Below are 26,967 nucleotides of genomic sequence, written 5' to 3'. Positions count from 1 at the left end.
GCAAATAAACTGATTTTATATTCCTTGTCTTTTATTTTTATCTCTTTTATATTATTTTCTGTTCTTATCAATTCTGCTAGTGGTTCTATAGCTAACGCGAACAATAAGGGTGATAGTGGGCATCCCTGCCGTGTTGACCTGCTTAAGTTAAATTGCTTTGATATATATCCATTTACTGTCACTTTTGCCAATGGTCCCTTATATAATGCTTTAATCCAATTAATATACTTCTCTGGTAAACTGAATTTTTGCAATACTTTGAATAAATAATTCCATTCTACTTTGTCAAAGGCCTTCTCTGCGTCTAAAGCAACTGCTACTGTTGGCGCTTTACTCCCTTCTACTGCATGAATTAAGTTAATAAATTTACAAATATTGTCTGTTGTGCGTCTTTTTTTAATAAATCCAGTTTGGTCTAGATTTACCATTTTCGGTACATACTCTGCTAATCAGTTTGCTAATAGTTTAGCTATTATCTTATAATCTGTGTTAAGTAATGATATTGGTCTATATGATGCTGGTGCGAGTAGATCTTTCCCTTGCTTTAGTATTACTGTAATTATTGCTGTTTTACATGAATCTGGTAAGCTTTGTGTTTTATCAATCTGGTTGATTACTTCCAGGAGGGGAGGAATTAATAAATCTTTAAATGTTTTGTAGAATTCTATTGGGAATCCATCCTCTCCTGGTGTCTTATTATTTGGTAATTTTTTTATTATCTCTTGTATTTCTACTATTCCAAATGGTTCTGTTAATTTATTTTGTTCCTCTATTTGTAGTTTTGGTAGTTCAATTTTAGTTAGAAATTCATCTATTTTCCCTTCTTTCCCTTCATTTTCAGTTTGGTATAATTGTTCATAGAATTCTCTAAAGTTTTTCTTGATCTCCTTTGGATTATATGTGATTTGTTTGTCTTTTTACCTTGACGCCAATACCATTTTCTTAGCTTGTTCTGTCTTAAGCTGCCATGCTAGAATTTTATGCGTTTTTTCCCCTAGTTCATAATATTTCTGTTTTGTCTTCATTATATTCTTCTCCACCTTATATGTTTGTAGTGTTTCATATTTTATTTTTTTATCTGCCAATTCTCTTCTTTTAGTTGTATCTTCCTTCATTGCTAATTCTTTTTCTATATTTACTATTTCCCTTTCCAACTGCTCTGTTTCCTGATTATATTCCTTCTTCATCTTGGTTACATAACTTATTATTTGCCCTCTAATGAACGCTTTCATTGCATCCCATAGTATAAACTTATATTTCACTGATTCTGTTTTTATTTCAAAATACATTTTAATTTGTCTTTCAATGAATTCTCTAAAATCCTGCCTTTTGAGTAGCATGGAGTTTAATCTCCATCTATACATTCTTGGAGGGATGTCCTCTAACTTTATTGTCAATATTAAGGGTGAATGGTCCGATAATATTCTAGCTTTATATTCTGTTTTTTTACACTATCTTGCATACGAGCTGATAACAAAAATAGGTCTATTCTTGAGTATGTTTTATGTCTAGCCGAGTAATATGAATATTCCTTTTCATTTGGGTGTTGTTTCCTCCATATATCCAAAAGTTGCATTTCTTCCATCGATTTAATTATAAATTTGGTTACTTTGTTCTTTCTGTTAATTTTTTCCCCAGTTTTGTCCATATTTGAATCCAAATTCAGGTTGCAATCCCCTCCTATTAATATGTTCCCTTGTGTATCTGCTATCTTCAAAAAAATATCTTGCATAAACTTTTGATCTTCTTCGTTAGGTGAATATACATTGAGTAGATTCCAAAACTCCGAATATATCTGACATTTTATCATTACATATCTCCCTGCTGGATCTATTATTTCCTCTTCTATTTTAATTGGCACATTTTTACTAATTAATATAGCTACTCCTCTTGCTTTTGAATTATATGACGCTGCTGTTACATGTCCTACCCAATCTCTCTTTAATTTCTTGTGCTCCAATTCAGTTAAATGTATTTCTTGCACAAATGCTATATCAATTTTTTCTTTTATCAGTAAATTTTGCAGTTTCTTCCTTTTAATTTGGTTATGTATTCCGTTAATATTTAAAGTCATATAGTTCAGCGTAGCCATTTTATACTTTGTTTATCTTCCCTTTCCGTTTCTCCATCATCACCTTTCCTTCTTATCCATTTCTGCTTTCTTGTTTTGAACACTTTATAAGACAACATTTCTAAAACATCAAACATTTTCCTTATTCTCCTATTTAAAACTTCACTCGCAAATGTCAGCTGATTTTGCAGTGACTGTAACTCCTCCCCACCCAACCCCACCCAGAAAAGATTTCAATTTTCATATGTAACAAAGGTCACTCTTTTAATTCCCTCCTTATTCCTTCTATTCCATTTCCCTCCCTTATTAATTCTTGTCCATACTCTATATATTTTCCTCTAAATATGGATATATTCATGTATGCACACTATATATATACACACATATACCCCTTTACACATATACATATAGATCGTGGTCATTTTTACACATGTCTTCATCTCTCGGCTTGTTTTGTAGTTGTTCTGCAAATTTCCTTGCTTCCTCTGGATCTGAGAATAGTCTGTTTTGTTGCCCTGGAATAATTATTTTAAGTACCGCTGGGTACCTTAACATAAACTTATATCCTTTTTTCCATAAGATCGTTTTCGCTGTATTGAACTCCTTCCTCTTCTTCAGGAGTTCAAAACTTATGTCTGGATAGAAAAAAATTTTTTGACCTTTATATTCCAGTGGCTTTTTGTCCTCTCTTACTTTCTTCATTGCTTTCTCCAATATATTTTCTCTTGTTGTATATCTTAAGAATTTTACTAAAATGGATCTTGGTTTTTGCTGCAGTTGTATTTTCGGGGCTAAAGTTCTATGTGCCCTCTCTATTTCCATTTCTTCCTGTAATTCTGGTCTTCCCAGGACCCTGGGTATCCAATCTTTTATACATTCTCTCATATTCTTGCCTTCTTCATCTTCCTTAAGGCCCACTATCTTTATATTATTTCTTCTATTATAGTTTTCTATTATATCTATCTTCTGAACTAACAGCTCCTGTGCCTCTTTAGCTTTTTTATTAGATTCTTCTAATTTCTTTTTTAAGTCTTCTACTTCCTTATCTACAAATGTTTCTCGTTTTTCCATAATTTCCACTCTTTTTGCCAATTCTGATATGGCTACTTCCATTTTATTCATTTTTTCTTCTGCATTCTTAATTCTTCTTTTTATCTCATCAAATTCTTGTAATTGCCATTCTTTCACTGATTCCATATATTCTTTAAAAAAAGATAAATCCATTGTCTTGCTTTTCTCTTCTTCTTCCACTTCTTTCTGTTCTTCTTCTTCTTCCTCTGGGTTGACCATCTGTTGTTTCCTTGTTTTCTTTTTACCCTCTTCTTTCTTGTTGTCGTTATTGTCTGTGTTCTGCACCTGCTGCTGTGCTGCAGGTGTCTCTCTCAGCTGTGGAGATCGACTCCGCAGCTGTTCCCCCCTCCCGTCAGTGTGTTTTTTTTTCATGCGCGGTTGCGCACTTTTACTCGGCTCTGCGAGCCATTTTTGTAATCCCGAGCCCGGGACTTCCACTGACCTGTGGGAGCGGGCTTCTCTCTCCGCGGCGGGCCTCTTCGGACAGGTAAGGCCTTCACCTTCTTCTTCTGACGTCTTTCCTTCTTTTCTTCCCATTGTTTTTGGTTTTTCTTTCTTCGCTGTGCCTTTTCTTTTTCTCTATCTTTTTTTAACTTTTCTGGAGAGGGCTGGAGTTCCCCTACCGGCCACTACTCCATCACGTGACTCCTCCCCCCAAGGACATTTGCAGGGCCCTGAGGGTATGGGGCAATGGGAGCTCCAACAGGTGGTCAGGTTCAGGTGCAATCATGCCATTCTCCACCATGCAACTGAAGATAGCCAATTGTGAAGTGCTGAACATACACTTCTTCTGGTTTTATGTGAGGTTGAAGCTTTTGGCCGTCTGGAGAAATTTCTGTCATGATCCTGCAGATGGTCACATTGTCCAGGTAGGGAAATATGACCTTTAGCCCGTAATGATCCACTATCTGGTCCATCTCCCTCTGAAAGACAGAGATCTCATCAGCGACCCCAAACGGGACCCGGAGGAAGTGGTAGAGGCAGCCGTCCACTTCAAAGGCAGTGTACGGACTGCCCTCCAGGACGATCGGGAGTTGGTGGTAGGCCAACTTGAGGTCAATGGTTGAGAAGACCCAGTACTGGGCAATCTTGCTCACCATGTCGGCGATGTGGGGGAGTGGGTAGGCAGCCAGCTGGGTGAAATGGTTTATGGTCTGGCTGTAGTCAATGACCATGCGGTGTTTCTCTCTGATCTTAACAATGACTTCCTGTGCCCTCCAGGGGCTAGTGCTGGGTTCTATGATCCCCTCTGGCAGAAGCCATTTGACCTCTGCTCTGATGAAGGCTCTGTCCCCAGAGCTATGTCGCCTGCTTTTGGTGGTGACAGGCTTGTAGTCAGGGGTGAGGTTCTTGAACAGAGATGGCGGTGGAACCAGGAGGGTGGACAGACTTCAGGTCATGTTCTGAGTTGGGGGTGGGTTGGGTGGTTTAAAAATACGTAGTTGCAGTCCGTGATGGGGGGGTTGTGGCCTGTCAAACTGCCTTTGGATGCTATTGAGCTGGCCATGGATGTCCAGACCCATATGACTGGTGCGCAGAGGTGTGGCATGATAAGGAGCTTAAAGTTATTGTACTCTCTGCCCTGCCGTGGATTTCAGCTGAGTGGGATTTTGAGGCCAGGGAGACTTTACATTGTGCTGGGGTAAGCACGAGGGAGTAGCAGCTGTGCCCGGGTGAATGAAGCTCTCTGTACTTGCTGTATCAAATAGGCAGTTAATGATGCAACTGTTTACCTCAATGTCTATCATGGCCCTGGCCAGTTAATGTGGGCAGTCCAGATCCAGGATAATTGAGGCCAATATCTGGTCACTATCTGAATATCTGTTGCAGTACTGGTTGGGGGCACCCTACAAGCTAGCTGCCACCATTCCATATGTGTAATGGTGCCCAGAAGTGGTGCTATCCCAGTTTGCCATCCCTATTTTCCCGCCGAGCCGTTCCCCGCGACTGAAAGTGGTGCTGGAGGTGAAGCTGGAAGTGGCATGGTCCAAGATGGTGGTGACTGCCAGCTGCACCCGGCACTGCTGGAATGGGTTTTGGACCTACATACCTTCCCATAGTATCCTTCTTCCCGCAGGCGGAGCATGTAGTGTTTCAGGCCGGGCAGTTCTTTTAGGGATGTTTTGCATGGCCACAGAAGTAACACTTTGGGTGCTTGATGGCAGAGACAGTGACCTGGGACCCCACATCGCAAGATGGCAGCGCCCACTGTCCCCACGTGGCGGCCACGTTCCCCGAGAAACCTTTCATGTTCAGCTGTGCTGTCTCGAGCGCTTTAGCCAGGTCGACTACTTTTTGTAGGCTTTGCTCGCCCTTTTCCAAGAGTCTCTGTCTGATGTAATCAAACTTAAATCCAGCTACACATGATTCACATATCAGTCCTTCTAAGTAGCCAGCAGCAGAGATATCTCTGCAGCCACAGGCTCGCCCCAGCTCTCACAGGACCTGCATGTACTCATCTACTGACTCACCAGGTACTTGTCTACGACTGCCCAGAAGGAACCTGGCGTAGATGACATTTGTCGGGGTCCGATACCGTTTCTGCACCAGCTCCATTGCAGCTGGGTAAGTAGTGCAGTCCCTGATCATCTGAAAAACGTGGTGGCCAACCTGAGCGAAGAGTAGATCTCATTTGTCTTCCTCACTCTGGACGTCATTGCGTCATATGAAAACACTGAGGCAGGGCAGCCATTGATCGAATTTGATGGAGGCTTCTAGATCTTTAGGTTTGGAATCCAGTTTATCTACCCGTATTGCTTTGTCCATGGCCCAAAGTTAAGGTGATTAAATCATTCTGCCACCATAGACAGAGTTGTGATTAATAAGCTTTAATCACCTTAAGACATCAACACATCTCACATGTTTCTGGCCCAGTTCCAAGGCAGGTACTAAGAGAGGAGTTTGGGTGTGACAGCCTTTATAGGGATTTCTGAGAGGGAGGAGTCACAGGTTCAAGGGGCGGGCCAGCTCATTTAGTTGCAACAGATATGTTGTGTTTTATATTGTATATAGATAGGATTTTGGGAGATAAAGTGTGGCAGGGTTTTTTTTAGTGTAGGTCACATATATACATTACAAAACAGATCTCATTTAAAATACTGGAGCTCTGCTCAAGCTAGGTAGGCCAGCTCTGAGAGCCTTTGCAAAAACTTTGGTGAGTGCCCAAGGGACTTCACTAATGGATTGTTGTTTTGAAAAGCAACAGATGAAAGAACTCATTGGAGCCACAGTCTATCTGAGTGTTGTTTGCTGTCCTAAGAGGGTCAAGTGGTTTTACAAACAGAGAGAGTGAAACAGGCTTTTTTCTGAGAGTGAGTGAGAGATAGAGAGAGAGAATTCAGTTCAGCAGCAGCAGCTGGAAATGGAACAGGAGAAGCTGGCAAGCTTGTGGAAAAAAAACAATTTTGAAGATGGGTTGTGAGTTCTTAGTTCAGCCTGGTCAAAGCCCTACAAGAGGAGAAGACTGGCTGCCTAATGCTTCACTTGCAATAAGGGAAATAAATGGAACTCTGTGGTGACCTTAAAGAAAGAGGTTATCATCTGGAGAACCCTGAAGGGGCAAGTTTCTTCAGCAAGACACTGATGTGGCTGCTCAGAGGGATCAGTTTGTGTCCAAGCGAACAACAAATCTCTCTCTGAAAACCTCCATGAACCTTCCTGATCAGTAACCATTTACCTTTCAAGCATCAAAGCCTGGTGAGCTTCATCAATGTTAAATTCTGTGCACAGAATTGCCTGAAACCAGTGAACTTGGAGGAGTGATAAGTGACATTGGACTTTGAATTAAAGAACTCTTCTAAACTTTCATACACATGCATTTAGAATTAGAAGGGGGGTTAAGTTAGGTTAGTTAAGTTAATAGTAATAAGATAAAGTTTGATCCTGTTTTCATGTTTAAAGTTAATTAACAGCAAGAGGAAAAAGTTTATAAGGAACATGAGAGGGAACTTCACACAGAGGATGGCGGGAGTGTGGAATGAGCTGCCTCCTGAGGTGGTGAATGTGGGCTCATTTTTAACATATAAGAAGAATTTGGACAGGTACATGGATGGGAGAGGTATGGAGGGCTATGGACTGGGTGCAGGTCTGTGGGTCAAGGCAACAAAAAAAAAAACAGTTCAGCACAAACTAGAAGGGCCAGAGAGATCTGTTTCTGTGCTGTGGTGTTGTATGACCTGGAGATTTTATTCAAGGAGATCACTTGCGGGAAGGAGATTGCACATCGTTCAAGGCAGCAGTCAAGTATTTCTAGCAGATTATTTGGGAGAGTTTTGCGAAGAGTGAAATTCACATCTCTGCTCTGTCCATGTGTGCCTGTTTGGAAAGTCTGCAATGCCAGCAAATCTTTATGTCCTGTCTGCCTTGCACTTTGGGCTGCAGGACAAACAGTTAATATCTTCTCAGTTTAGAGCTTCAATGTCCTCTCTGTGACAGTGGTGGCAGCTTGGGATAATTCTGAGGCTAGGTAGTTGAGGGTAGCTGATGATGTCAATTTGAGCAGTCTAGGCAAATCTGTGAGCCTGTATCTGAGGTCATAGGATCTTAACGATGGTCTTGGTGATATGCAGGGTGCCTACATGTTGCTTCTGAGAGAAGATTATGAGCATGGTCTTTGTAAACCCCGGATGAATCAGCTTTTTGCGAATGCCCTGCTGTTACCTGATTGCTGCAGATGTGCCTCCAATGCTAGTGCTTCTTTTCCTTGCAATCTAGCAAGAGGAATGTTCACTGCATTCATCATGAAGTTGCAAGGAGCTTTTGAGGCTTGAAATTTAATTAATGTTCTAGGAAAGCCTACATTATGTGTGCAATGAAGTATGCAATGAGATAGGTGGCATGATTAATAGAGAGGTTAGCTATTACAGCCCCAATGACCCAGGTTTGAATCCAGCATTATCTGTAAGGAATTTGTACATATTCTCCCCACGTTTCCTTTGGGTGCTCTGGTTTTCTCCCACTGTTCAAAAATTTATGGGAATTGTAGGTTAATTGGTGCATTTGGAGGACACTGGCTTGTGGCCTGTTACCATGCTGCATGTCTAAATCAATGGAGATCGCTCATTGCTGGATAAAGAATGCAGTTTGAGGTGTGACCGACCCTTTTCTCCCAGGAGAAACACCATCAGTAAAACCTGTTTGCTCTTTGATGAAGCGAGAGCTGACCCGTGAGGTGGCTGGTATATTTCCAAACTAGTGTGCTGCGACTTGAGGGGTCCCCGCAGCTGATGTGCCCATGTGCATACTGCACTTACCTTCCTTGGATATGCGAGTCATACACGAAGGAGGTGCTATTAAAGTAGCTTGGGCATTCTGTAGATGGTACACACTACCATTCCTGAACATGGAAGGAATGAACACCTCGGATGATGGATGGGCTCCCTTTAATTGGGAGGTGGGCGCACATGTTGTGACATAGCTGCATTCATTAAGACAAGCAGAGCATATTACTAACTTTCATATTTGCAAATGGTGGCTTGTTTTGGGGTGTCAGGAAGTGAGTCATTTCCTGTTGGATACTCAGCATCTGGATTGATCTTGCTGCCATTGGTATTTATGTGGCAGGGTCAGCTGAGCTTTTGGTCAGTGGTGATCTCCAGGATGCTGATGTTGGGTCATTCATGAGAGGTAATACTGTTGAATGCTAAACAATCATTGTCTCTCTCTAATTAGAAGTGCTCATTGACTGGCGCTTTTGTAGCACAGATGTTACATTGTCACTTTTCATGCTATAAATTCAGTTTTTGAGGCTTGCTTGCATGCATGGGCAGCTTAATTTGCTGGAGAGTTTGAAATTGACCTGAATATTGCATAATGCTGATGGAAGGAAAATCATTGATTAAAGCAGCCAAATTGGTAGGTTCAGGGACATTGCCTTGATGAACTACTGCCTTGGGGCTGCATTGAGTGATGACCAACAAGGATAACTTTCCTTCTTTTTTGGGAATATGATTCCAACCAGTGTGATGTCTTGATCCCCAAAGATTCAGATTGGAAAGCATACGGTCATGCACATCGGGGGAAAAAAAATTATTGGGCAGACTATTTTTTTAAATGGAGAAAAATTTGAAAATTCTCAGATGCAAAGGGACCTGGGAGTCATCGTGCAGGATAGCCTGAGGGTAAACGTACATGTTGAGATAGTGGAGAAGAAGGAAAATGCAATGCTGGAATTCATTTCAAGAGGAATAGATTACAGGCAAACCCTGTTCTTCGCTACTTGAATCAATGCGAAATTCAGTTACCCTGATTTGGAAAACGGCAACCATTTCCTGTTTTATGCATGTAATTATTCAGTTTCCGTGAGATTTTTCTGGAAATTTCTGGAAAGCCCATATTACAAGTAGATCATGTGAACGGCCCTCAATAAAATGTGCACAAATGACAGTCAGACTCAGTGTGGATAAATATGGATAAAAGAAAATGTGGAAAAGAATCTGACGGTGATATTAAAAGGAAAAGAAAAAAAATTACTTGAAGTTATTAAACGACATGAAGACTGAGCCAGCAATGTGAAAATCAGATACAATCTGGGCTACAATGAATCAACGGTACACACGATTTTAAGTAAGAAGCAGAACAATGGTAATTGCATCAATTTCTCTAAGTATGCGAATTACTCGAAACAGAAGTCCATTAAAGATTGAAATGGAATGACTACTTCATCTTTGGATTGAAGGTTGTAATCAAAAGCGAATACCACTTTGTACAAAAAAAGATTCAAACCAAAGCAGTAAACATTTTCTTGATGCTTAAAGAAAATAAATTTCAAGAGGATACGGAAACTTTTTGCTGACTGCTTTAAACATTGAACAGGATTCACAACATAAGAATTATAGGGTGATTAAAATACTGCTGCAAAATTTCCAGAAAATTTTCAAAAAGAACTTGGACTTGTTGAAACCGCCAAAAAAAAAGCATGGAAGTCCACGACAATTTAGAAAAAGCAATCGCAAGCTATAGGAAGTTGTATGAGGGGAAAAATATCAAAACCTGCGCAGTCAACTTCAGACAAATATTTTTCTAAGAAATAGTTTAGTTATGATGTAATCATGAAATAATTGTTTTTATTAACCTTAACAGTACATTATTTGCAGCTAAAAGTTGATTTTAAAGCACATTTTTAGAAGTCTTGATGGACTAACTGAAAGGACGGGGATTCATTGTAATTATTCTCATTGATTATTAATCGCTTAACACAAAGTCATCTTACATGAGTAAAAATTGGGATGAATTAATCACGTAAAAGAGGGTATGCCTGTATAAGAGCAGGGATGCGATGTTGAGTGTATAAGGCACTGGCGAGACTTCATTTGGAGTATTGCAGCAGTTTTGTTTTACTCATTTTAGAAAAGATGTACAGATGTTGGAGAGGATTCAAAGGAGACTCACTAAGATGATTCTGGGTTTTCTTAGGAGGAGTGTTTGACAGCTCTTGACCTGTATTAGTTGGAATTTAGGAGAATGAAGGTGGATCTCATTGAAACATTTTGAATGTTGAAAGGCAGGGGCAGAGTGGTTAAAGGAAGGTTGTTTCCCATGGTTGGAGAGTCTTGAACAAGAGGGCACAACTTCAGGATTGAAGGGTGTCTGCTTAAAACAAAAATTTCTTCAGCTAGATGGTGGTAAATCTGTAGAACTTGGTTGCTACAGGTTATTGGATGTATTTAAGACAGCGATTGATAGGTTCTTCCTCAGCCAGGGCATCAAAGGTTATGGTGAGAGCACTGTGCTGGAAAATGGATCAGTTCATGATTGAATAGTGGGGCAGACTCGAACAGCCTATTTCTGTTTTTGTGTCTGAAGTTGTCTTCAATGCAATGGTAATGTGCTAGCTAGATTTTAATGGGAGTCCCTCTCACCTCACCACTGGAATTCTGCTTTTTTGACCATATTTGTTATGAGGTCTGGAGTTGAAACCCCAAATTAGGTAATGGAGAGTTGGTTATTGACATATGCTGATGAATGCACCTTCCAATTCGAGGCAAAAGATTGAGAGTAGACTGATTGGTTGGTAATTGGCCAGGTGAGACTTGTCCTGTCTCTGTGTTAACAGGACATATCTGAGCAGTATTCAGTATTTCCACATAGATACCAGTTAAGGTGTTTTAATTACATTTAAATTGCATTTTTTAAAAGATTAATCATATAAAAATTCTTGCTACCTGGTCAAAGGGAAGATTCCCAAGTACTGTAACCTTACTTCTAAATGAAGTCTTGTATTCGAGGTATCATTTTAATAACCTCCTCCACATCTTCTTGTAAGCCTTGACTTCATAATTGAAATCAATATTCTCAAGGAGACTGATTGTGTCATATAGATTACTTGCTTTGGTACTTGATACTCCTAAGTAAGCCAACTTTCCATTATGCATTTTAGTCACCTTATTAATTAATCTTGTGTCTTCAAAGGCTCTTGTAGCTTTGATCCAACATGCCACTTAGTTGGGCCCTATCCTTTATTATAGAAAGTAGATCTCCAAACTAAGAGCTTCACATGGGGTTACAGCGATCATACATTCATAAAAATAGTATCATTTCAATATTAATGTCCAAACTAGTGCTATATAGGAAAAAAAATCTCCATGCTTCCTGAATTAAAGTGAAAGTGAAAAAATCTCCAAATGGAATAATTTTACTTTATGATTTTCTTTACTACTTCATTGAGTTTGTGTACTCCACGTGGATGAATTGAACTATAAGAAATATTGATGCAGATATTTCTATAATACGCTGCTCCTTCCTTAACCTTGAACTACTGAATAATTTTGGACGAATTTTCTCCTGGATGTTGCATTACAACGTTGCTGTGTTGTAAGCTGAAAGGTAAATCGTGTGCTTTATCAACTGACAATGAGTTGATCAATGGAGCATCAAAGACATCAAACATGAAATATGACAGCTGCTGCAGTTGCCTGGGGAGAAAAGTTCAAAGGTTGCTGCAGCAAAGTTCTTGTTGAATTGTATGAAAGGAGTGAAAAGAGTAACAGTTAGTGCTTCTGTGTCACAGCTCCAGGTACTCTACCAGGATTTGATCCTGCTCATGGATGCTGTTACTGTGGAGCTTATACAGTATATTCTCCTCAAAACTGTATAGATTTAAACAAGGCGCTTTCGTTTACTTCCTCATCCCATTGGTGAATTTGTTTCTGTCAGTTACCCCTTAGTCTAGATAGGTATGTGCTGAAAGAATAAAAGAAATATATGAGAGAAAAATCAGTTTTGTAAAAAAAAATAGACACAGCACAATAACAGGCCCTTTTGGTCCATGAGCCCATGCTGCCCAATTACACCCAATTGACCTACAGCCACGATACGTTTTGAAGGGTGGGAGGGAAACAGAGTACCCGGAGGAAACCCATGCAGGTACAGGGAGACTGCACAGACAGTGTTGGATTCAAACCCTGGCTGCTGGGGCTGTAACAGCATTGCACTAACTGCTACACTAACTGTGCCATCCGAGTTGTAGGGGCGCAAAGAAGTAGCCTTATAATTTGATTCTTAAGCAGAAGATTGATTTGATACATCTCCCTGATTTGTACAAAGTAGAAAAACAATATCACTAGCCACACTTTCTCAAAGGATCTTTAGGATTTACTGAACTGCCTGTAGCTATATATAATCCTTATTCTCAGAAAAACGATGGCCATTACTGATTACATCTTGCATATTAATTAATATTCTCAGAACTTAAGAGTAGGTTGGATAGTTTATTCCTCCACAAAATGCTACAGATGCTGGAAATTGTTTTTTTTTTCCGACCTTGCTACTAAACCGGTACTTCTGGTTTTAAAAAAAAACTGCAATGGTATACACTTTCATGTGGGAAGAGATTATAAATATAAAACATAGATAAATAAATATACACCATTACAGATAGACCAAGAGAAAAGTAACAGCTCAAAATTTCAGACAGATCTCTTTGAGTATTATTCAAAAGCCTGATAGCTGTTTGAAAAACAAAACAGAGCACTGGAACCCAGAGGTTCTGGTCTTAAGTCTTCTGTGACCTAGCAAAGGTAGCAGCAAAAAGAAAGAAAGGGGTGACTAGGGTGATGCCATCCTTTCTGATGGCAGCTTTCTTGATGTCTTCAATGGATGTGTTGGACTTGGCTATGCTTGGTACTGTGTTGTCATGTGTGTAAATAAGAACCACATTTGCTAACATACGATGCACATGATTGGGCAGAAACAGGAAGTTGGTTGGTTGTTCGTTGGAAGTCACCTGAAGTCAGATGAAGCAACTCAAGTAAAATAAAGTTGGTTAAATGTTAAACACACGTAAAGTTATTCTTGAAAGAACAAGCATAAAAGTTACTTTCCACAGTCTTCTGCACTCCTGGACACTTGAATTACCAAACCAGGCTTTGATGTAAACAGTCAGTGTACTTTCCATAGTGTGCAGGCAGAGCTTTGATAGAGTATTCGACAGTATCCCAAATCTCCTGAGACTTCTTTGAAAGAGGGGTGTTGATGTGCATTTTTGGGAGTAGGGAGTAAAAGGCAGATTAAGCATTATCTGAACCATTGTGAAATAGTATTTTATTTTCATAGATTTCATATATAGCAAGGGGCATATAAATATTAATGTATATAAATATTAATGAATATTTAGTTTCCAAAGGAAATATTAATTGCAATAAAAACACAACGCTAAGGTAAAAATACATAACTGACATTTCGGGCCACCAACCCATTGGAGGTCCTAACGCCCTGGCTGCAGACTCCAACCCTGACCACCTACTCACCAGACCTCTTGAGCCCTGGCTGCCGACCCGAACACTGGCTCCGGCTGCCTACCTGACGGAGCTCCCAATGCCCTGGCCACAAACTCTAACCAAGACTCCGACCACCTACTCACCAGAGCTCCTGATGCTTCAACCGCCGACTTTAGAGTGGAACCAGTCCATCTACTTGCAGCAGGTCCTGTGGCTAATGCCGCTGACTCTCACCTGAGCCTTGGCCACCCTCTGGCTGGAGCTTCCCATACTGACTCCAACCATATCTGTCTCCCAACATAGGCTCCTATTGTGGACCCGATCTCATTGCTGGATCCTGCTTATTCATCCCCCTTACTACTCCTCATTCCCTCTCCCCTATACCTCTCCCTACTCCACCCCCATCTCCCCCTCTCTACCCTCCTCTTCTGCCTAACCCCCAAACCTTCAGACCTCATCTCCCCAGCTCTTTCTGGTTTCCCCCATTCTCCTTCCCCCGATCTCCTTCACCCCATCTCCACCCCGACCTCCCTCACCACACTCCTCCAACCTCCCCAGCCTTCTCCCTCCCCCAAGCCCTCCCTGCAACATCCCCCACCTTCCTTCTCCACCTTCTGACTTCTGCAACTTTCCAAATCCCCTCAAAACCCTCCACAACACCAATTCCCACTCTTGCCCCTGCTTGGTATTTACTAACCCCTCTGTCCTTCCCCTCTGAGTTGGAACACTCGGTCCTTACCTTCATTCCCCTCCACTCACACCTTAATTAGTTACGCGCACGCCACGATGCCAAACTCTTCTTCCATCACCTCCAGGCTTACTTCTATGACTGTCACTCTCCACCCACCCCCTTATCCCACCAAAGACCCCTTCTTCTACTTTAAGCCTTCTTCCTTCTTCCTCCATCTGGACACCTCGTCCTGGCCAGCTGGCCACTCTGGACCTTTTTATTTCCAACTGCCGCCAAGACATCAACCGTCTCAACATCACCACTCCCGTCTTGTATTCTACTCTTACTTTCTCCAAACTCTCTTCCCTCCACTCTCTCCACAACAATTCCAATCTCACCATCAAACCCGCAGGTAAGGGTGGTGCTGTTGTGGTCTAGCACACTGACCTCGACCTTGCTGAGGCCAGATGACAGCTCTCAGACATCTCATCCTATCTGCCCCTCCCACCGGACCCCACCACAGCTCATCAAGCCACTGTCTCCAACACCATCTCCAACTTCAACACCTCTGGTCACCTCCATCTCCTCTGGTTCAATCCCTCCCCACCTATATCCATGACAACTCACATGTTCTCACTCTCTTCAATGGCTTCGGATTCCCTGCTTCATCTTCACGATGGATGTCCAATCCCTTTATACTTCTATCCCTCATACAGATCTTAAAGCACTTGCTTCTTTCTGGATCAGAGACTCACCCAGTCAACCTCTACCACCACACGCCTCCACCTGGCAGAACTTGTCCTTACTGTAAACAACTTCTCCTTTAACTTGTCTCATTTCCTCCAAATAAAAAGAGTAGTCATGGGTACCTGCATGGGTCCCAGCCTGTTGGTGGGATTTGTAGAGCAATTTATGCTGACCCCTCAACTCTTCCTCCGGTATATTGATGACTACATCGGGGCTACCTCATGCACCCGCAATGAGCTTGTCAACTTCATTCACTTTGTGGCCAATTTCCACCCCAAACTCAAACTCACCTGGTGCATCTCTGACAACACTCTCCCCTTCCTGGATCTCTCTGTCTCCATTTCGGGAGACAAGCTTTCCACTGACATATATTACTGACCCACTAACTCCCACAACTACCTTGACTTCACCTCCTCACACCCTGTCCACTGCAAGGATTCTGTTCCCTTCTCTCAATTTCTCCAACTCCGCCACATCTGTTCCCAAGATGAGGTCTTCCAGTTCAGATCTTCAATGTCTGCCTTCATTCACAAATGTGGCTTCCTCTCCATCATTATAGACTCAGCCCTCACCGGCATCTCCTCCATTTCCCGCTCATCTGCCCTGGCCCTCTCTGACCCCAGATGCAACAAACATAGAATCCCCCTTATCCTCACCTACCACCCCACCAGCCTCCACATCAAACTCCTCATCCTCCAGAATTTCCTGCACTTAAACAGGATTCCAGTACCAGACATATCTTTCTCTTTCCTACTTTCTCTGCCTTCTGTAGGGACCACTCCTTCTGTGACTCCCTTGTTTATCATTCATCCCCACCAGAGGACCTCCCCGGCATCTTCCCCTGTGACCACATGAGGTGCCACACTTGCACCCACACCTCCTCCCTCACCATTCTCTGGGCCCCAAACAGGCCTTTGAAGTGGAGCAACACTTCAATTGTGTGTCCGCAGGACTGATTTACTGCATCTGGTGCTCCATTTTTTGCTTTCTCTTCATCAGAAAGACTGGGGGCAGGTTGGGAGATCTCTTCGTTGAGCACCTTCGTTCTGTCTACCCAAGTGACAGAGATCTCCTTGTAACCAATCATTTCAGTTCTGTGTCACACTACCATGCTCGCATGTCTGTCCGTGGCCTTATGTACTATTGCACCAAGACCACCCACAAATTGGAGGAACACCACCTGATGTTCAGTCCGGGCATTCTCCAGCTAGATGGCATTAGCATCAACTTTTCTGGTTTCTGCTAACCTGCTCTCCTTTTCCCCTACCCCATTTCCCTTCCCCTTTCTAATTCTCATCCCTCCCCTCTCTATTCACCTTGCCATGCCTCCTCCCTTTGATCGCTGCTGTCCCCTCCCTCCCTTCTTCACCTATCACCTCCTGCCTGTGCGACCACCTACCAACATTTTTCCATACCTTGATGAAGGGTTCAAGCCCGAAATGTCAGTTATGTATTGTTACCTGCTTGACCTGCTGAGTTTCTCCAGCTCTGTGTTTTTACATCAACCACAGTGTATACAGATTTTCGTGTTTTACTATTAATTCAAGGATCCATGTATTATTATATATGCAAGGCAATAGCTTCATGATGTGGCTGCTGATCATCATATTACTGAGCCAAGATGTTACCGTATTATAGCCTAAATTGGCCATTGCTGGAAGAGCTACCGTTTAATGCCTGAGTATAGCTAAAAAGGTAAAACATTGAAATGTTTATGTGTAAGTTCATCCACTTTCCTGATGGGTAGGAACCTCTGTCGATGAAAGTAGCATTATGTATATGAGTTTAATTCCTTTGTGACTTGATGAGATATTTTTTGATGGTGGCTATCCCATGTGCTACTGCTGTTGTCCTTCTGGCTGGTAAACATCGCAGACTCTGGGGTGTTGTTGGCACATTGCTTCAATACAATTTATAGGTGGAACATAAGAGCCACAGTGATCTTATGTCGGAGGGAAGAGTGAAGTGAGTGCCGATCAGATTGATTGACCTGTCTTGGATGTGTTTTGTGTGCTGTTGGAAGAGCCGTCATCCAGATAAGTGGAGTCTGTTTGAGCATAATTTTGCTATTGTGTAAAGGGGTCTATGGTTTAGGAATTTGGCTGCCTATGAGAATGTACCTTATTTTGAACTGCTTTTGAACTTTGTTAGTTAAACCTAGAACCAATTAGAAGCAGTAGAAAATGATGCAGCGGGCAAATCCAGAACATGTATGAAGATTTAGTGGTGCACAGAAAAGGATGTTGAGTTTTGATCAAATAAAGGATGCTTGGGTAGTAACTTCAAACAGATGGTCACCTGTCACAGCCAATAGGCAGTTGTCTTGAGGCTAAATGACAAAGAAACAGATAAGTAGATTGGCATGAGTAGAAATTTAAACTTTGCTTAAACTGGTGCTGAAAAAGGCCCTGCAAAAGGTAGTGGACACAGCCCAGGTCATCACAGGAAAACCCTCCCCACCATTGAGAACATCGATAGCAAATGCAGCCATTGGATCTACATGACCCAGGGCATGCTCTGTTCTCGCTAGTATCAGTAAAGAGGTAGAGGTGCCATAAGACTTGCACCACCAGGTTCAGGAGCACCTGCTACCCTTCCACCATCAGACTCCTCAACAAGAAACTCAATCAGGGACTCATTTAAGGACTCTTTGCACAGTATTGAATTTCTTTCTTTCTGTAGTGCAGTCAGTTTGTTTACATTTCTTTATGTGTGTGTTGAGTACACTCGTTTTGCACTGCCAACAAGTGGTAATTCTACCTCTCCCATAGGAAAAAGAATTTCAGGGTGTATGTGATAGCATGTATGTACTCTAACAAAATCTGTAAACTGAAGGAAAAATTAACAAAAAGGATGAGAATTTTAAGGGAGGAATAACAAGACAACATTAAAGTACATATAAAAACAAGTGTCAAACTATTAATGCTAATTTAATGGGTTCTTGTTTGGTATGATACAATGAAGTCATTGCCATTATGATATGGTACTGGACCTTAAGGCTTTGGAGTAGTTCTCTCACATTGCATGGGAATGCAGATAAACAAATGATTGCTTTTACATCAAAGGTCCCCTTCTCAAGTAGAGAAATAATGTTCATAATTAGAGAGTTTAGCTATTGTCTTGTAATGATGAAGTTCCATATATATTTATTGGCCAAAATCTCATGATTTTCACTGGTCAAATTTTTTCTTCGGGGTATTTTACTTTTGGGAACATCTGATGGCTTCCACCTCAGTGTACTGTCACATCTTACTACCATAGCAAATTGTGACCTCACCTGATCATGGATGAGGAGAATTTAATAATCACTCATTAATATGATCTGATGGTGATATTGCTGTTCAGACACAGCTGTATTATTTTCATTGAATCTGTCAGATAGATGGAAAATAGATTTGGAAATAATGTTTTTGCATTTTTATTATAATGTTTTACCTACTTGACTATTTTTATGTTGTTAGCTTTCATTCATGTTAGGCAAATGTGATCATTCTTTAATAGACAAGGTTTCTTTGAGACATAAGGAGAGCAGATGCTGGAATCTGCAGCAAAAAAAAACAAACTGCTGGAGAACTCGGCGAGTCAAGCAGATTGAGCAAAGGAGGAAGGAATAGCCAATGTTTTGGGTTGAAACTAATTGTGGAAAAGAGAAATAACTGGAATAAGGAGGAGAGCATGGGGAGTATTGAGATGGGTGTAAGTTGGGGATTGGTGAATTGTGGAAGATTGAGGGATAATGGACAGGTGGGAAGAGTAAGAGGTCCGGTTGAGTGGGATTCCAGGTGATTGATAATATGAGCCAGGGAAAGGTGAAGGTGGAGACAGTGGAGGGTGATAGAACACTACAGCATAGAAAACAGGCCATTCATCCCTTTTAGTCTGTGCCAAAAAACATCATTCCGCTAGTCCTACTGACCTGCACCTATTCCATAACCCTCCAGATCTCTCCCATCCATGTATCTATCCAATTTATTCTTAAAACTTAAGACAGAGCCACATTTACCATGTCTGAGGGCAGCTTGCTCCACACTCCCACCACTCTCTGAGTGAAGAAGTTCCCTCTAATGTTCCACCTAAACCTTTTCCCCTTTCATCCTAAAGCCATGTCCTCTTGTATTTATCTCTCCTAATCTTAGTGAAAAGAGCCTATTCACATTTACTCTGTCTAAACCCATCATAATTTTGTAAACCTCTATCAAATTTTCCATCATTCTTTTATGCTCCAAGGAATTAAATCCTAACCTGTTTAATCTTTCCCGGTAACTCAACTCCTGAAGATCTTGGTAAATCTTCTTTGCACTCTTTCAATCTTACTGATATCCTTCCTGTAGTTTGGTAACCAGAAATGTACACAATACTCCAAATTTGACCTCACTAAAATCTTCTACAACCTCACCATAACATCCCAACTCCTGTACTCAATACTTTGATTTGTAAAGGCCAAGATGCTAAAAAGCCTTCTTTACAACCCTGTCTACTTGTGACACCACTTTCAGGAATTATGTATCTGAATTCCCAGATCTCATTGTTCCTCTGCACTGCTCAGTGCCCTACTATTTAATGTATATGTCCTACCTTAGCTTGTCCTTCAAAAATGCAATACCTCACACTTGTCTGCATTAAATTCCATCTGCTATTTTCTGGCACATTTTTCTAGTTGGTCCAGATCCTTTTGAAGCTTTGAAAGCCTTCCTCGCTGTCCATTTCACCTCCAATCTTAATGTCATCAGCGAACTGCTGATTTACCATATTATCATCCAGATCATTGATATAGACAGCAAACAACAATGATTCCAGCATTGATCCCTTAGGAACACCACTGATCACAGGCCTCCTGTCTGAGAAGCAATCATTCACTACCACTCTCTGTCTTCTCCCATTCAGCCAATTTCAAATCCAGTTTACAAGCTCTCCACAGATACCTAGTGTCTGAACCTTCTGAACTAACCTCCCATGTGAAACCTTGTCCAACATCCACAGCCTTTCCTTCATCTACTTTCTTGATAACCTCCTCGAAAAACTCTATAAGATTTGTTAAACACAACCTACCACACACAAAGCCATGCTGACTATCCTTAATCATCCCTTGGCTGCCCAAATACTTGTAAATCCCATTTCTCAGATCACCCTCCAATAATTTACCTACTACTGATGTTAGACTCACTGGCCTGTATTTTCCTGGTTTACTTTTGGAGCCTTTTTTTTAACAAAGGAACAACATGAGCTACCCTCCAATGATCTATCACCTCACCTGTGGTTAAGGACATTTTAAATATTTCTGCCAGGGCCCCTGCAATTTCTACGTGAGTCTCCCTCAAGGGAATATCATGTCAGGCCTGGGGGTTTATCTCACTTTATTCTCTGTAAGGCAGAAACCATGTCCTCCTCTCTAATCTCTATCTGTTCCATGCCACTACTGCTTGTTTTCCTTCCTTGTATATCATGCAAATTTCCTGAGTAAATACTGATGCAAAAAAAAACTATTTAAGAGTCCCCCATCTCGTGAGGCTCAGCACATTGATGACTAGTCTGATCTTCTAGGGGACCATTTTTGTTCCTTACTCTCCTTTTAGTCTTTACATACTTGTAGAATCCCTTCGAATTTACCTTCTCATTATCTGACAAAGCAACCTCATGTCTTTTTGCCTTTCTGATTTCCTTAAGTATTTTCTTACATTTTTTACATTCTTCTAGTACTTCATTTGCTCCTTGTTGCCTGTACTTGCTGTACACTTTTCTCTTCTTCTTAACCAGATTGCCAATATCCCTTTGAAACCAAGGTTCCTTTTGCCTTTAATCCTGAGAGGAACATACACTCTCAAAAGGTTGCCTTTGAAAGTCTTCCACTGACTGAACACATCCTTGCCAGAAAACAACTTATCCCAATCTATTCTTCCTAGATCCTTTCTCATTTCCACCAAATTGGCCTTCCTTAAATTTAGAACCTCAACTCAAGGGCCAGACCTATCCTTATCCATAATTAACTTGAAACTGGACCCAAAATGTTTACCTATACATACGTCTGTCACCTAACCTGTCTGGTTCCCTTATAGAAGATCAAGTATTGCATCCTTTCTCGTTGGTACCTCTATATATTGATTTTGAAAACTTTCCTGAACACATTTGACAAACTCCAAGCCATCCAGCCCTTTTACAGTATGGGAGTCCCAGTCAATATTCAGAAAGTTAAAATCTCTTACTATCACAACTTTCTGTTTCTTACATCGGTCTGCTATCTCTCTACAGATTTTCTCCTCAATTCTCTCTGGCTTTTGGATGGGTGGTCTATAATACAACCCTATCAGTGTGGTCACATCTTTCCCATTTCTCAACTCCACCCATATGGTCTTTGTAGATGAACCCTCTGAGCTATCCTGTCTAAGCTCAGCTGTGATATTTTCCCTGACTAGCAATGACACTCTTCTCCCTTTTATCTCACCCCCTCTATCACATCTGAAGCAATGAAACCTCGGAACATTGAGCTGCAGTCCTGCCCCTCCTGCAACCAAGTCTCATGGATGTCGTAATTCCACATGCCAATCTTCACCCTAAGCTCATCTGTCTTTCCGACAATACTCCTTGCACTGAAACAAATACAGTTCAGAACATTTCTATCACGTACAAACCTTTGATTTCTGACTGTATATTCAGTCTTCACATGACCTTTATCCTCTTCAACCTCACTTTCTGCTCTAAAACTCTGGTTTCCCTCCCCCTGCCAATCTAGTTTAAACTCCCTGGAGCAGCACTAGCAAACCTGCCTGCAAGGATGTTAGTCCCCCTCCAGTTCAGGTGCAAACTGTCCCATCAGAACAGGTCCAACCTTCCCTGGAACAGAGCCCAATTGTCCAGAAACATGAAGCCCTCCCTCCAGCACCATCTCTTTATCCACGTATTTAGCCACATTAACATCCTGTTTCTAGCCTCACTAGCACGTGACACAGGTAGCTCTCTTGTGATTGCAAACCTGGAGGTCAGTTTTGTATCTAGCTCCCTAAACTCTCTTTATAGGACCTCCTCATCCTTCCTATCCATGTCATTAGTCCCTACATGGACCACAACATCTGGCTGCTCACCCTCCTGCCTGAGAATACTGAGAACTTGATTCGAAACCCTGGCACCAGGGAGACCACAGACCATCTGGCATTCTCAGTCTCTCCCACAGAACCTTCAATCTGTTCCATTAACTATCGAATCCCCTATCATTACTGCTCTCCTCTTTTCCCTCCTTCCTTTCTGAGCTGGGTGTCCAGTTTTGGTGCCAGAGACATGACCAGTACAATTTGTCCCTGGTAAGTCATCTCCACTGATAGTAGCCAAAACTCTATACTTATTGTTGATGGGAACAGCCACAGGTGTACTTTATTCTCTATCTATTCCCCTTCCCTCTCCTGACAGTTACTTATTTACCTGCCTCCTGACTTTTGGGGTGTTTGCCTCCCTGAAGCTTCTTTCTATCACCCCCTCTGTCTCTCGAATGACCTGGATTTCATCCAACTCCAGCTACAGTTTCCTCAGTTTGTCAGGAGCTGTAGCTGGATGCACCGTTTGCAAGTGTAGTCATCAGGGACAATTGTGCTGACCCAGATTTCCCACATCCCACAATCCGCGAAATCCACTGCCCTAGCTGACTCCATTACCTACTCCTAATTTAATTAAGGATCTTACTTGGTCTTATCTCACTGGAAATAAACTCATCTTCAGCCTCTGCTTGCTGAAGGCCCTTGAGCCAAAGCCTCAAAGCTCTATTCCTACACTGGGCCACTCACATACTGGCCCCTCCTCTTCAGCTTCCCCTCCTTTTATTTGTCCCTGCCATTTATCTCAAGTACTCATTCCCACAAATCAACACTCTGTTTTACCATTCAGTTGTCTTCCATGCTTTTTTCAAAACAACTCACTCACCTAGGTTAGTTCCCTCCATTCACAGCTCTCCCGAGTCCTTCATTCCTCCTCTGAGATCGCAATGGCCCAAGTCCCCGCTCCACGCTCTTTTCAAAACAACTCACAACTAGGCTGGTTCTCTCCACTCACTGCTCTCCCGAGTCTATCATTCCTGATAAGTCAAAACAAAGTCTACCAGTACTGGAATTTGATGTAAAAGTGGTATTGAGAACCATCAGGGAAGAGGAGGAGAGATGAGACCAGATAGAACAAGAAGGCCGAGGGAATCTGGTGGGTAAAAATTGTGGGTAGAGGTGAAAGGAAGCAGGAATGGGAAGAGGGTAAAAAATGGTTGGAGGACTGGGACCTGGTTGAGGGAAAAGGGACAAAAAAGAGTTGGGGAGGCTAAGACCCAAGGTTGATTTGGGAGAGAGGTGAATGCAGGAGTTGAAGTTCACTTAAAAAATAGAAAATTCAGTTTTCAAGCAATTGCAATGAACTTTTTTTCCATATTTTATTTATAATTTTAAATCACAAAATATTAATTATAACATATTGATACAAACATTATATAATTGAATAAAATAAAATCCCCTCATCCTTCCCACTAACACCCTCCCTCCTTCCCTACCCACCTACAAAGAAAGAATAAAGGAGATTATCACTAAAAACAACAAATAATCAACTTCGCTCCAGAATCCGAGATAACCCCCGGAGCAGAGCAGGAGATTAAATTTTCATTCCTAGAGTTTTTAAATATGGGCTCCATACTTTTACAAAAAAATGATATTTATCCCTAAAATTATATGTTGTGGTGGCGCAGATCCTCATGGTGAACCGGCCCCGCTTGTATTGCCACGTGGCGGAGCATCCATGGGGAAATGGCATCATCAGAGGTTTCTCTCTGACTCCAGCATCACTTCCAGCCCACACCCTGGGCAGAGATTATGATGTCACAATGCACCAGGTGACTGAGCTTATGCTGCCCTTAAAGGGGCAGGCTGAATTTGAATAAAGACAGTCCTTCACGACCCACAACGTGGTGGCTGTGTTTCTTCCACTGCTCACACCGCCACAGTGGTGACCCCGATGAACCCAGACATTTTTCTGGACTCAAAACACCATGCATTCAGCAGAGGTTAACATTGTCTCCTTCAAGCTTCCCCCTTTTAGGACCCACAGACCGAGATCGTGGTTCGGGCAGGCAGAAGCACAATTTCAACTCCGCAACATCTCCTCAGACGCCATGATGTTCTTTCATGTTGTGAGGGCTCTGGACCAAGATACGGCAGTGAGGATGGATGACATCATCTACCAACCCCCACCCCCCCCCCCCCCCCCCACCACCGGCTACAGGCAAGTACATCCCCCTCAAAGACCTGCTGCTTGGAACCTTCGGCTAACTCCCCAGCAATGAGCTTCCAGGCTCCTTCACCTAGATGGACTTGGTGACCGTAGTCCATCGGCCCTGATGGACGAAATGCTGGCCATGGCAGAAGACCACAAGCCTTGTTTTCTCTTCTGCCAGATATTCCTGGAACAGATGATGGAGGACATCCAGCTGCTCCTCACAGATGAAGATTTCACAAACCTGAGGAGAGCAGTAGCCTATGTGGATGCCCTCTGGCACATGAAGAGGGAGAATGAAGCAGCCCTCAACCAGGTGGCACAAACAAGAGCCAGCTAACGGCAAGTTGCTCCCAAGACCAATCCGGAGGAGGGCCAGTCGACCTGGTGTTTCTACCACCAGCACTGGGGAGCGCAAGCCCGTAAGTGCCACCAGCCCTGCGGGTTTCAGGGAAATGACCAGGCCAGCCGTAGTTGATGGCTGCGACGGCTGGCTACACAAACAGCCTCCTTCATGTGACAGACAGATCCGCTGGCCGCCAATTCCTGGTGGACACAGTGGCTGAGCTCAGCATCCTCCCCCCTCCCCCAACACAGCATTAGAGACTTTCACCCGATCTCGAGGTCCAACCCTGCAGACGGCCAACGGCTTCATCATCAGGACCTACGGCACCCGCCAGGCACAGATCCAGATCGAGAAGGAGAAATTCCACTGGAGGTTCATCCTAGCCTCCGTGGGCACCGCGCTGTTAGGGGCCGACTTCCTCAGAGCTCATGGCTTACTGGTTGATATGAAGGGCAAAAGGCTGGTTAATGCCCAAACATTCCACTCCACCACAGTGGACACAGCAGAAGCCCGCACGTCCAAAATCACCATCATAGCCGCCACCAGGGACAAGTTTGATGAGATCCTCCATGAATTCCACGCCATCTTAGAGCCATGGTTCAACGCCACTCTGCCCCAGCATGGGGTCTTCCACAACATCACCACACAGGGCACTCCACTGCATGCTAGACCCAGATGGCTGCCGCTCGAGAAGCTCCAGCAGGCAAAGGAGGTGTTCTCCAGGCTCCAGAAACTGGGAATCATCCGGTGCTTAGACAGCACCTGGGCATCGCCATTCCATATGATCCCGAAATTGTCCAGAGGCTGGAGACTGTATGGAGACTACCGTCGGTTAAATGACCCAACCACCCCTGACAGGTATCCGGTGCCCCACATACAGGACTTCTCCGCCAACCTCCATGGCACACGGGACTTCTCCAAAGTAGACTTCATGCGGGGATACCATCAGATTCCGGTGCATCCAGATGATATGGGTAAGGCGGCCATTATCACCTCTTTTGGCTGGCAGACTTTGGCCTCACAGTCAACGTGGCCAAATGCCAGTTTGGCAAGGAATCCCTCCAGTTCCTGGGGAACATCATTTTGGCAGCTGGGGCTGCGCCAGCACCGGAGAAGGGAGCGACTGTTCAATGATTCCCCAAACCCTCCACCCTGAAAGGCCTCCAAGAGTTCGTGGGGATGGTGAACTTTTATCATTTCTTCATCCCCAGAGCCGCGCGCACCATGCACCCATTGTTTTCGCTCATGGCCACCAAAGAAAAGACTTTATCGTGGTCAGAGGAGGTGGACAGGGCTTTCATCACAACAGAAGAGGCTATAGCCAGCCCCACGCTACTGTTGTACCCGCGGCTGGAGGTGCACACGGTGCTCTCCGTGGATGCCTCAGCTATGGTAGCAGCGGTTCTGGAACAGTGGCTCGATGGAGAATAGCACCCGCTGGAGTCAACATGGTTTGTGTAGGGGAAATCCTATCTCTCAAAGATCATTTGAGGTTGTTTGAGGAGGCAACTTAGAAAATTGATCAAGGTGGGCAATAGATGTGGTTCACATGAACTTTCAGAAAGTGATGTTCAATGTCTCACAATTTAGTCTGGACCAGAAGATTAAGGGCCATGGGGTCCATGGTGTTTTAGCAGAGGTTTCCAAAACTGGCTTCAATACACAAGTGGAGAAACTCAGCAGGTCATGCAGCATCTATAGGAAGTACAGGGTAACCAATGTTTTGGGTCTGATTCCTTCGTCAAGGTGTGAGTGAACAGCAGGAAGGTGGGTGGGTGCGTGGCAGGGGGAGGGGGGTTTGGAAGGGGAAGAATGGTGGGGAAACGGGCAAGGGAGGAGCACAGGCGAGCAGCTCCTCTACTGTCCTCCCTTCCTGCTGTGTCCAGAGTGATTGTTAATGGTCTTGCTCTGTTTGTTTGTGTCTGATGTTGTTTGCCTGTGTGAGTACTGCTGAAATATCTGTGTGAGAAGCCATTATTTGTCAGTCAGCGTGAGCAGGACAATGAGACTCACCTTGACAAAATAATATCATGGAACTTCTTCCCGCACTGCTGCCAGGTCCTTGGCAACTGGAGGTTTTATCAGCAATCACCACCTGCCAGTTGCAATTCACTTC

The 26,967-nt window shown here is 42.9% G+C and overlaps 1 protein-coding gene across 19 annotated transcripts in view; it reads left to right on the top strand.

Moving 5' to 3' along the window:
• cacna2d3a (calcium channel, voltage-dependent, alpha 2/delta subunit 3a) overlaps nucleotides 1–26,967 on the top strand; it is a 732,424-nt gene that overhangs the window by 60,517 nt on the left and 644,940 nt on the right. Inside the window, exon 1 of one of the 19 annotated variants that reach the window (XM_069939682.1) lies at nucleotides 24,586–26,378. The exons of the other annotated variants lie outside the window; for them this stretch is intronic. The gene's annotated coding sequence lies outside the window, so the exon portion shown is untranslated. Of the gene's footprint in view, nucleotides 1–24,585; nucleotides 26,379–26,967 lie in introns of those variants that run through there. 19 annotated transcript variants of the gene reach the window in all.

The sequence above is a fragment of the Narcine bancroftii genome, chromosome 5, assembly GCF_036971445.1.
Source record: "Narcine bancroftii isolate sNarBan1 chromosome 5, sNarBan1.hap1, whole genome shotgun sequence".
Taxonomy (NCBI): Eukaryota; Metazoa; Chordata; class Chondrichthyes; order Torpediniformes; family Narcinidae; genus Narcine; species Narcine bancroftii.
Note: the sequence above shows the minus strand (reverse complement) of the source record. Positions and strands in the feature narration are given on the sequence as shown.